The 12,626-nt window shown below is 40.4% G+C and overlaps 1 protein-coding gene across 19 annotated transcripts in view; it reads right to left on the minus strand.

Moving 5' to 3' along the window:
* AGPAT4 (1-acylglycerol-3-phosphate O-acyltransferase 4) overlaps nucleotides 1–12,626 on the minus strand; it is an 81,987-nt gene that overhangs the window by 53,505 nt on the left and 15,856 nt on the right. For 2 of the 19 annotated variants that reach the window (XM_075748532.1, XM_075748528.1), the window contains exon 2: nucleotides 5,025–5,097. The exons of 15 other annotated variants lie outside the window; for them this stretch is intronic. The gene's annotated coding sequence lies outside the window, so the exon portion shown is untranslated. Of the gene's footprint in view, nucleotides 1–5,024; nucleotides 5,098–5,719; nucleotides 5,813–10,328; nucleotides 10,425–12,626 lie in introns of all 19 variants that reach the window. 2 more of the 19 variants (XM_075748531.1, XM_075748530.1) reach the window with 2 other exon arrangements.

Below are 12,626 nucleotides of genomic sequence, written 5' to 3' on the forward strand. Positions count from 1 at the left end.
CAGACAGTTTAATACAGCCAAGCTGGTTGTTACTGCAACACAGCCAAGCTGTAATTGCTTTGGGAACCAAGATCAGAATCGGATTTAATGCAAGATCTTAAATGCACAAGCCTTCAACATATCCTGAAAGTTAGTGTTTCAGATTGTCCTGGTTTTCAGCTGGGATAGAGTTCATTTTCACAAGAAGCTGGGAGGGGAGACAGCCAGGACAGCTGACCCAAACTAGCCAAAGGGATATTCCATACGATATGCTCAGTATATAAGGGGAGGCTGGCCAGGGAGGAGGGGTCGCTGCTCACGGATGGGCTGGGCATCAGGTTCTGGGCCATGAGTAAATTGCATTGTGTATCACCTGCTTTGTATATTCTTTTATAAGTATTGTTATTTTCCTCATCCTTTGCTGTCCTATTAAACTGTCCTAATGCCAACCCACAAGTTTTACGGTTTTCTTCCAGTTCTCCTCCCCATCCCACTGGGGTGGGGGAGGAGTGAGCGAGCAGCCACGTGGTGCTTAGTTGCCAGCTGGGGCTAAACCGGAACACAGATCCTCACATGGGCTATGACAGGAACTGAGAACTCGTGGTATAAACCTGTACATTAAGGCACGCCTCTAGTATTTGTGCCAGCATCTTGGATCTGGGCACGAGCCTTGCACAGGACCCTTCCAGTTACTGCATGTGTACTGCCACACCACCTCACTTCCCAGCTTTCCCCCAGCTGCCATTCCCATATTGCCTTCCCTCTCGAAATACACACTGATCATTCAAGCTTGACCAAATAGATTCTCTTTCTAACACAAAGCCCACAAAATGTAAACCATAATTCTTCTTCAGGCAAAGAAGATATTTTAAGTCAGCATATGTATTCTTGAAACAAGAGGTTTCAATTGATGCTGCCTTCTCTAGTGCAGCCCTGAGCTGGAGGGGTGGAGGAATACGGAAATGAAGTTTTGTTCATTTCTTTAGCCACTGTTCCTTTTAAACTTTTAAACTATCTCTATGCTAAAAGTTAAAAGCAATCCTCCCTTCAGAAAAAACAGCTGCACACTTCAAACATTTCATTTCACAGCTTTTTTCTGTCTTTTATCCCTGCACCATCTGCCTACAAAACAGCTTCTTCTCTCCAAGTTACACAGCCTGTGGAACAAAGCCAGCCTCACAAGTACAACGGGTTTAACATACATACAGATCTGCAGTAGTCAGTGTTTTGAAATGCTCTTTTCAAACCCTTTGGGGAAATTAATTATTTAACAGCCACGTGTCAGAGATATTTGTCTCACATTTGAAGGCTCCTCTTATCCTTTTTCCCCAAGGAATTTAGCAATACTCCTACATTTCAACAAACCAGTAGTTCCTCGTGGCAACAGGACCAGTCAGTGCAGATAACAGTCAAGCAGGCATCTCCTCCTGCTACTCTGTCCACCAGGCCTACCCCCAAAGGCCAGCACGTGATTCCTTGTTGAAGACCTAATGAGGCACCAAAGGCAGCGGCAGGAATGACCTTCCAATTGTAATACCAGAATTCAGTAAAAGTGCCCCTCCAGACAGACAAGTTGGTCCCACAGGTTTCTTCTACTAACATTGTTTTTTCATATCTCAAGAAAGACATCCTACAAAAGTACCCACCTGCAACAGGCACTGCTCATATGCGACAGCAGACAACCTTCCTATCCCTTTTTTGGTCTTCCCTGTTTAAAAATGCAATCACGATTACAGGATTTTTCAATAGCAGCAAATCAATGACACAAGCTGGAAATAAAGGAGAGACTCCAGCATCCTGCCTCTTACCCTTTGTATGAAGGCCAGAGACAGCATTATCATTTCCACCCCATTTGGGACAAAGTACTCAACAGTATTTTTAACCTTCTCATATTGTTCACAGGAATCACCTTTGAAAAACAGTCCGGAATATTACTATGGCTCTCCAATATCCTACATAACACAGGAAGAACTTAAGAGGTCCAATTCCCATGTTTCCAACATAGAAAAAGAACTTTTCAAGGACTGACTTGCATGGCACATACATCGAGTAGCAGCACATATCAGGTCCTGTCTTTCCTATTAGCTTCAAGTCACTAAGTCCAACGGCGTAACCCACACAGCTTGGGATGCTCCTGGGACAGTGTTTGCCCTTCTGCTCCCCTGCACTTCCATAATGGTCTATTTATCAACCATCATTTGCTTTCCACATGAAGAAATCTGTCATTTCTTATCAGAATAAAGTCCATATCTAAAAGACTCATGGATCTGCCATTCCAGCACCTGAGGACTGCATGCACCTACAGGAAGCTTCAAGCTATCGCCATACAAGTAAGGAAATTTAAATCACCTTTCAGGAAACCTTGAATTTTAGGCATGAATCAATGAAGATTTCTAGCACTGAGTCAGAGCCTATGAAGACAAAAGGAAGACAAACTCCTGACATGGTTCAGCCCCAGCCGGCAGCTAAGCACCACGCGCCGTTCGCTCACAAGGAAGACAAACTCCATAGTAGGCTTCAATCCAACCAGAGATTTTCTGAACTCTTCGCATTTAAAAAAACTACTGAAAATACAGTGTCATAGAAAAAGGAAAATGTACTGTGGTCTCAATTTTAAACTCTAGATAGACTAAGAATGTCAGGAAACTAAAGAGGTATGTCAGCTCTTTTGCCTGTGTATCTTTCTCCTCCCTTATGAGCACAAAAGGCAACACATGTTGAAATAATAAAACTTTAATTGATATATTTTGGTGGGTAGGACAACTCATTGATAAAAAGTCAGCTGAGATCAGTTTGCATTCAATTTCTGAAAAAAGAACCCAATCCAGCCAATGGAAGCACTTTTCTGCAAGGTTAACATCCCTCTCCCTATCGTTTGCCTTTGTACAAAGAAAAGTATTACAAAAGTCTATTACATAGGCCCTACAGATAAATGGTTTGAGTTTGAAGGAAGTAACAGATTCTTTAATTCTCTATAACTAGCCTGCCACTACAGAGTCCTCAGCAAACTGCAGAGTATTAGCACATTGCACATCTTTAGATGAGATATCATATGAGCTAAGGGAAAAGCCTGAAAAATGTCAGAGAATGGTATGAGTTTGTTTGTTTTAAGGAAAAAAAAAATCCAATAAAAGACTCTCCACAGCATTTGAGGGTGGAACAGGAAAGGAGCTTCTTTACAGCAGCAAAGCTATATTAATGACAGCCTCTGTCAAAAGCCTCACAGCTGCAGATCTCCCACACTTTCCCAAAAACCAAGGGTAAGCTTCTTTAGAAGTGACAGCGAGAAATTAAGTCTGTACAATCACTCTCTGTATTTCCTTACCTAATACAAGCAACAGATACATTCATTCATCAAAATCTTTCATTAGCAGTGCATATTGATTCCTGGATATTTTTGTTTGTTTGTTTTAGCAGAGCCAGGTAAGTACCAATAAGAATTTTATGTACAATGGAAAACCTCTCATGTATTAGGAAGCTCACTTGTTTTTTAACTTTCAAAGAAAACCCCACACTCAGAAATGCAATATACTGGAGATTTAATTTAGAAACACAGCTAAGTGAACTGAAGAATAATCAGACTGAATTCTTTCTTCCTGCTTTAACACCATGAGAGAACAGAAATGTTAGTTATTGACCCTCCATTGCAATTTGCTTGAGTACAGGAAAAGCATATAGATGTAAAATACTAACAAAAGTGCACTAACAGAAGAGCAAAACATTCTACCCACAAACAACTGCACTGTAATCTCTTTGTGGTTCTTATTTTGTTTTGAGAATTATTTTGGCAAGGACCAAAATGAGTCTGTCAAAAGGGTAACTGCCTCCCCAAACCCAAGCGAATAGAAGAATTGTTTTGCACACATTTCCATTTGTTTTCTTATCCAGTTAAAGGATTCCTACTTCTGAACACAGTGTTGGAAGAAACACGTTTAAGCACAGACTACGCCAAGATGGATGTAAAGGAAATTCAGCAACATACATTTAGATTGCCCAACAAGACCCTGCTACCTTGCAACAGTCTTCAAAGTGAGAAAACAACATAATCCTCAAGTAAGAAGCCTTAACCTGAAGGTTAAGGTTAAGTCACAGGAAATAACCACCTAGTCGTAGAGGAGTACCAAGCACATGCACTCAGAAGCTCTTTCATCTCAAGTGTCACACTGAAAAACCTCAAGTACTGGCTGAAAGGAAATATTGCTTCCTACCAGTTTGGAAATCCTCCTGCAAAAAGTTAGTCAGACACCAGATACTTTCACTGGACCAGCTGCCGAAATCCTCACCGCAGGAATCCTCACAAGCCCGAAAACACTGCACCTTGCTATATGACTTTCATGCTTTTGGGAGACAGAGAATCGTGTAGGTGTACACTTTCAAACGGTACACATTGCTCAAAAGGGAGCAGGGGATGGAGAAGATGTAGCCAACCAATAGCAAATGAGAAAAGACACACTGCATCTCACTTCGATGTTACACCAGTAGATCTATTCCCTGACCAAACACAGGAGCATTCAAAATTCCGCCAGTAGTTCTGCCTATGGAGGTACTGTTCTTCCCCAGACAGGGTCGGATTCCTGCTAGTTTGTATTTCCTTGTAACTGGTGATGGTGATCAATGAGGTACTCTCAGCATCTTTGCAGGAAGGTTACATAGGATCAAGAAGCTACCCTTCAGATTTAGTACCATTTTAGCAATTAAAATCAGGCCTATAACTAAAATGGAGTTTCTACACATATGCAATGTCTCTTCAGAAGAATTTGATTCTCCCTTATTATGATATCGTGATATTCACCCTTAATGAATGAACAACCGTAGCACCAAACTTGTACAAACATTAATGTCTCCATATTCTGTGCTATGACTTGGATCATTAGATATCATGTTCCTGAGTTATGTCATGCCAGATGGAAGTACTTTCATACAAATACTCCAGATTTACCCCAGTTCAGGAATCTAGAAAGCTTGCTGGCCAGATCTAATGTTTAACAAGAGATGCTAGAAACTTTGTGATGTGAGATGCCAGACACCAAACAAATGCGGTTCACCTTCTATTGCTTCCCTGCCATCCCTTTCTCCAGTCTGCAGGCTATGACCATCACCCTTCTTCAGATCAGGAATCTGAGGCAAAAAAAAAAAGAGGAAAATGAAGACAAGCAACCTCTACAAAGGTTCCAGCAACAGCAAAATAGTATCAGTGACAGTGAAGATGCTCTTTTTGTTAGAGATCAGACTAAGTGCCTCTCTAGCTCTTCACCAGCATTGGATAGAAAGCATCAGTATCAAAAGGTTTTTTCACATCCGTTTTCCCAGAAAGCAGTCTCTTTCTCCTAAACTAAGAGCTGGACATAACAGACCATATCCCTTCTTTGGTTGAATTAAAAACTCTGCTAAAGGTCATGCACAGATGTCATTCAATCACACCTTCACAAGCACTATGCTCACACAGCATGCTTGCAATCAGCATACAGTTTTGGTTGATCCACTAAAGTTCATTGTCAATACCTGAACTACTATGAAAACTGGATAACAATGCCTGCAAGTGGCATAAAATGAGAGGAACTGAAATGTTATTAGTCGATATAGCAAGTTAATGGTATTAGGGAAAATATGGAGGCATTTGCTAGGCACTGCAGAGGACTTCCTCACAGTGATGAATATAACTCCGCTAACACAATCTGGAAAAAAGGGAGTTCAAGCTGGGATGCACGCAGAGAACAAACACATCATCACATCATCTTACTCTACCAGCAAACTAATGGAGAACCTGATGCAGTTATTGGTTCCTTCAGTCTTTCCAAATTAGAGAAGTTCAAGGTTTGGTCTCAGTAGGGAACTGTACAGATAACCACAAGTACATAACAGGTATAAAAGGGTATTAGGAAGCAGGATGGAGGAAGGCATTAACAAATTAGAGTAGATGCCACTTTACATGATTTCTACTCTAACAAAACATCTACATTGTCAAAGCAAAGGAAACTAATACTTTTTGAGGGCAAAACTCATTTCAGGGTGACAGAGATCTACCTGGACCCTTTGGAAGGCTTCAAAAAGGAAGCCAACCATAAGAGCAAACACGATCTACCAGAAGGAAACTGTGTATACTCATACATGGTGATGCACACGCAAGCCTGCGGGACAATAATTCAGACAACTCAACAGTAGGATACTGAGGCACATGCCATTCATATGACAAGAGAATACTCAGGAACAAAAAGAAAACATTTCAAAATCATATCCACAAATAAAAATTGTGTGAACTCCCCACTACCCCTAAAGTGGATCCTGACTGATTTTATGAATGGCATTAAACAGCCTATCACTTGAAGAGTCAAGAGGTTCATATTTCAGTACTATGGCGTACATCCCTAAGTCTACTTTAAACCCCCCTGGCCCTAGAAGATGACTCAAGACCCCAGAACGAAGCAAGCAGCAGCTGGAAAACACACCAGTTTAGGCTGCATAGCTTGAGGCATTTAATCTACCAATCTCTCAGTACTATTTTGTGAACAAATAGTGATACATTTTGTTTGCCAACAGACACGTTCTTGGTAGAGGTAAAATCCAGAGAGCTCTTTGCAAAACTGCTGACTACTAGTATGTTTTGGGCAAACAAAAACAAAACCTTGAAGTCAAAATTTAGATACACAGACTGTTTAAAACTGGAGCATAGTTTCGTCCCACATTAATGGAATTATTTAACATTAAAAGGCACTCTAGCTGTAGAAGCTAACAATATACTGCTACAGAGTTCATAACTTGTCATATATTAATTTTAAATCAGAGGAATACTTCCTGCTGCCCTTACTGATGGCTTCAGTAGATCAGATACTATTTATCAGATTCTATTGTCCTTGCTAGCAACAAAAGGTGAGATCGCTCCTGTCACTTTGCTCATATTTCACTAGATTGTTTTTATAACGCAGTGCTAAGTATGTTACTACATCACTTATAAGGAAGGGAAGACAACACAAATTAGAAAATTAAACATCACTATATGATGACACATATATGTACAGTCTTCTCTGCTCCAAGCATATTTTATATTTTACAAAATCTGTCACACACAATATACCCCTATGAATCTAATTTTTGACAGCAAAAGATTCAATGATATTTATCACTCTAACAAAAGTAGATTTTAGAGAAAGCTAATCATCTACCTTACTGTACATAGTTCAATGATCAACACCAATGACTGGAACTTACAAGCAGTACACCCCCCCTAGTCCAACATGTAAACCCCTACTTCAGATTTGCAAGGAACATGGGAGGAAACGTAAGACTACATTAAGAAAAAGGTACAGCAATAGTTCATCTAGAGATACCCAAGGTAGCCTGAGTGCTGAGAATAAAACGGCCACAGCAGCATGGAGCTCAGTGTAGGCTGCAACAAACAACTCACTGCCTGGGTAGGTACTTGGGCTCCTGCCTACTCAGATCTCCATGCTACCATACCTATCCTGCCCTCAGTAGCAAAGTTTATCTAAATTAAAACTAGCGCGGGCATTTCCTTAGTACACTCTATTTCTACAGTCATCCCCATGGCACAGCTTGAAAGAAAACAAGAAGGCTAAGGTGATGATCTAGCTCTCCAAAGGTTCAAATCAACATTTTCTCTTTGCATGATATCAAATCTGCCCCCCAATTTTCCCTCATTATTTGCTGTAAACTTTTCATAGTCATTATCAGTGGCTTTGTATGGACATGGTGTGTGGAACCAAGATAACAAAGGCTTATACAGACAAGTAGCACTTGAGAAAAAGTCATTTTGCACGCATTACTCATTGTTGCAAACAGGCTAAGAAAGCAGTGCTAAGTGCCCTATGAAAGCTCTCTGCTACATCTACATTGACAAGCATCACTCAGTTTTCTTTATAAATAAAACACTACAGGATTATATTAAGGACACTGTGGCACACTTTGAAAGACAACAAACTGCTTTCTTTGCAGTGTAAGATGGTGGTAGATGGAAGCAGAGGAAGAAAAAAGCCCTGCCGTGTCCCTCTTGCTTCCCACACCTTCCCATCTACTCAGCTGCACCAGAGGAGAGAATTCTCCTCTCTGCCCCAGCACCACCTTGGTACAAACAACAAGCAAAATGGCCAAGGGCTCCTCTGAACTTCAAGTGGGCAGTGGGTTGCATGCAAGGAAACACAACAATCTTGAGGATTAACACGGCCCTGATACTATCACAGAGCCTTATTCGGATGCCCAGTTCTCACATTGCAAAGCCTGTAGCTGCACATGGGAGTAATTAGCTTTACTGTCTCATAACAGCCAGCCAAGATGATAAACTTGAAGCAGTTCTGAATTTCCTCTGGTTTTGTTTCTAGAAAGCTCAGTCATAAGAAGAATCAGTTTCCATCTTGTTTTTGTTGCAGTCAATGAGCAGGCATCAGGGTGCCTCTCTCCATGCAAAGAAGGGCCTTCCCCTCAGAAGGATTTACAAACTATAGTGTAACTTTACCCAGAGGTGTAATAACACCCCTTTCACAGAACAAGAATAGGTATTAGCACTACTATAATTTATTTATGAAGGCAAATTAGAAGCTAAGTCAATTGCTTTCAAGGCCCTTATGCAGCTGTCCATGACACTACTGTTGTTAGCAGATCCTTTGTTTATGCAAAGTTCACCTCGTGCACAGTCAGCGGGAGGCCAGTCTGCCACTCACCCTGGGAGCACAAGGTGGACCTCAGCACAAGGAGAAGCTAATTTTCCCCAAACACAGCAAGAGAACAAGTTATCAACCACTGCTCCACTCACAGGCAAATATCTTCCTGAGTAAATACACCCAGCACCACTAAAGAAGTAATTTCTCCTGTATGTGTACGTCCCATTCTCATAGTCTTGGCACAAGGCAGAGTTATGTCCCAAACAGCCCACAGGAGCCCAGTACACTCTGCTCTCCTCGGGATCGCACTGCACTGTATCAGCATACCAAGCACAAACTGGTTCAGGAAGTACAAACCACTTTCCCACTGCCCCAGCAAGCTACACAGCCTTGTGCACACACGGCACTAATACCCAAGATGACCTGTTCCCTCTCTGCGTTTGGCCAACTTTACAAGCTAGTGCAGAAAAGACAGGTGTACCCTTTGTGGTGGTTTGCTGTCCTTGGATAAGGGGGAAGAGGAAGATGTACTTCCACCTCTTCCAATTCAGGCACAAACGGCATCCATGAGAACTGTGATGTATTCCACACTAAGTGCCTCCTTCCTTGGCATACATCTTGTCTGTCAGTCTTTTGGAAAAAGAGACTGAGGACAAGATGTCCCTAATTTATTTAAAAATAAAAAATAAGATTGCTTGTCCAACCTTTGTTCTAATGTCATTTTCCAAGCACACTTATTTTTAAAATTTTTATTGTTACCACCTCGTTGAGGTTTGCAGTGTTCAATTTCTTTATTAGAGGTGCACTCTATGGAGTTCAATATTAGGGAGAGTTTACCAGGGCTGTCATTTTACAAAAGGGAGATTAACAGGCTGTTGAACCAGTCAGTAAATATATACCTGGACCCAGAAAAGAACCCAAACACTTTTTGTTTGTTTTGTTTCTTTAAACTTAAAACATAACAAAGGGTGTGTAACCCCCATACTAGTCTTTTAGCTCATTTCAAGACCAACACAGACAAAAGTCTGTTCTTTTCAAGTTGAATGTCCACTCTCTGCCACTAACACTCTTGAGTAAAGGTTGAGATATATAGAGGAAAGAGGACTAGAACTAACCATTACCTTGTAGGTATTTGTCAAAAAGGATAATGGGAGCAAACAGGAAGAATTTATTCATGGTAAAACATGAGAAGTATCTTGGAGCTATAAAAGCAACCCAAACTGCAATCTGGTGAATGGCTAACACACCCTTTGGGGAGCAGAAGACTCAAGCTGAACAAGGTTTCCAATCCGGAATTAAAGTACATTTACCCAAATCAAATTTTATAAAAAGCCATGACAGAAAAATTGGCAGTTTATCAGAACCAGTATTTTTTTCGATTGCAACACTGTCATTAGAAAGTTCTCCCCGATGCTAATACATAATGAAGCAGGTCAGTAGAGAAGCTGAAAATCACCCTATCTGATCAATCCAGGATTCACAAATGGTTTGAAGACAGACAACAACTTCTCAACACCAATTATTGAAGGTAACTTGGGGTGTGCCATTCCATCTGCTCTGTTCCATAAAAAGCAAACTGTTGCTCTAGTTAACCCTTTCCACTCTAAACTGAAACTGGAAACCAGAATTCAGTCTCTTCTCTAATTTACATTGATGAAGAGAACCTTGAAGTCCATGGCTTTAGCCTGCTAACCCAGTAGTTACAGTGAGAAGCTGTAGTGTTGTTTCCATACTCACAATAGAAAAGTAGCAGCTCACACAGCAACATGTCCTCAACTACCAAACCACAGTTACTCCATGCAGCCATTTTATGTTCTGAAGCTGGTGAAGAGTCTAAAGAATAAGTCTTATCAGGAGTGGCTGAGGGAACTGACTGAACTCGCAAGATCTAAAGGCAGCTGCTGCTTTCATTCCATTCTTAAGTTAAACCATGCCCACTCTATTTAACTCTTTGGTTGACTTGGTGACTCAGGCTGTACCAGCCACTCAAAGCAACACGACGCTTGTCACCATTGCAAAGCACATGCCTCTCCACATTCTCCAAGGCTAAGCTTCATTATGTCAAACTGTAGGCTGTTTCCATGACTTTCATGAGACCCACAGAGACTCAAATTGTTATTTATTAGTCAGCACACCAATGGTCCTCAAAAGGCAATATCTTACACATACACTACTACAAAAACACATCCATTTTGATTAATTGGTCTACTGCATTCTTCCGTTCTTCCAAATACTTTTTTTAATTGACTATCATTTTCCCCATTTCAAATATCACTCAGATAAGGGTGACTCATATCAAATGCTAGCTTGCTCTGTTGTAAAGCTAAAATCACTGTATTTAACCTAGAGATAGATAGGGCAAAAATCTCAAAACACAACTTTTTCCAGTGGCATCAACACTGAAGACTAGATCAGCAACCCTGAGTACAAAGCCATCTGCCTAAAGACAAGCATGCAGTATTTACTTGGTCTTACACAGTGATGAGTGCCCAGTATAGTTGAGACTAGATTGAGGGCAGCTAAAGAATTCAGTCTGGAGATTCTAGAGTAGCTAATGTCTCTGCACTAGAGTAGCCAAAAGGAAGAATGAGGTAGAAATTGCATTGCATGAAATTTAATAATAATTTACCTATACATATATATATATGTATATAGCTGTACAGTATCTTCTACATTCCATGGCTTCAAACATATACTACGCGACCAGGCAAAAGGTAAAAACCTGGCCATATTGATGCCACTGTTCGTACATACAAATGAATAGCACTTGCAAACTCACTACTTCAGAGACATTCATGCAGACAGCAAAAATGAAATTTTTCAGTAGGAACATCCTCTCATTATTACAGAAATAACAAAACAGCACCCACAAATTATTTGGGACTATACACGCTGATGCAGCTTTGAAATTTAAGTCAAAAGTACGTTTAAAAAATGCTTTGAATAGTTGCACATCAGACTCACTGATGAGAGATAAATAATCCCTGGTGGCCTCCAATTGAGGCATGTGGCAGATTTCTCCCTCAAGCAGTTCATTATGAATACTAACAATGTTTTTCCTTTTCAGGTTCCTAGTAGCAGAACAGGTGACCTGAAGGAAACCATTTTGCTGCATTTCTGCAACACAATTTTTAAACACTGTGTTGGAGGGCTGTTTTCCCCAGTATGAAACCATCCATAACTTATTCGGCATTGACAGTGACATCACACTTGAATAATCTTTAGGGACCCTCAAAATGTATGCATTTTGCAAGTTTCATTTTTAGAAAGTACTTTTGAGTTTCAGGAAGGCCCAGGGAAATGTCTTTAGAAGGTGGACACATTTAACAGCACACTCCCAGCTACTGAAAACAGGCACATTGCTGTATTTTTTTAACAGTTTCTGTGGAGAATGCTCTCTGCTGTAAATTGAGAGCAATTATGTGGAAGTCAGAAGTTGCACTGCAATAAATCAGTGCTGACACTGCAGTCATAACTCCTTAAAAACAAATATATAAGCAGACTGATAATATCAAGAAAACTACACATGTGCTGATAATCTACTGTTGATGTGTGGAGATTCTGTCAACCTCCTACCAATAAAGAAGAAATCAATGGAAACAGGTCTCATTCATTCCACTGGAATTACCTTTTTAGTCAAGTGTCAGTGAATTGTCATGTGTCCCAGCAGCTACAAAGGTTTGGTCTTTCTAAAAGTAATATCCTGAGCTTATGCTCCCATCTCCCCCAGAAAATAAAAATAATTGCAAGCCCCACTTCTTTCAACGCTTACAGACTACCTGCTGTATTCTCCATTATAAGTATATGTGTATACTGAATACATACAGATGCAGCTTAAGGTCTGAAATGCCTATTCAAAGAAACAGCAGTTTACAACTGGCTTAAGAAAGAAGCACATGGAATCAAAGATTTTTCTTTTTTTACTGTTATTTTCCAGTCCTGAACAGTATTTGCACATGAAACACTTAAACCAAGACCATAAAGAAAATCATGCATGATAAAAAGAATAAAAGCATCATTGGAAGTGACTTGTTA

The sequence above is a fragment of the Balearica regulorum genome, chromosome 3, assembly GCF_011004875.1.
Source record: "Balearica regulorum gibbericeps isolate bBalReg1 chromosome 3, bBalReg1.pri, whole genome shotgun sequence".
Classification (NCBI taxonomy): domain Eukaryota; kingdom Metazoa; phylum Chordata; class Aves; order Gruiformes; family Gruidae; genus Balearica; species Balearica regulorum.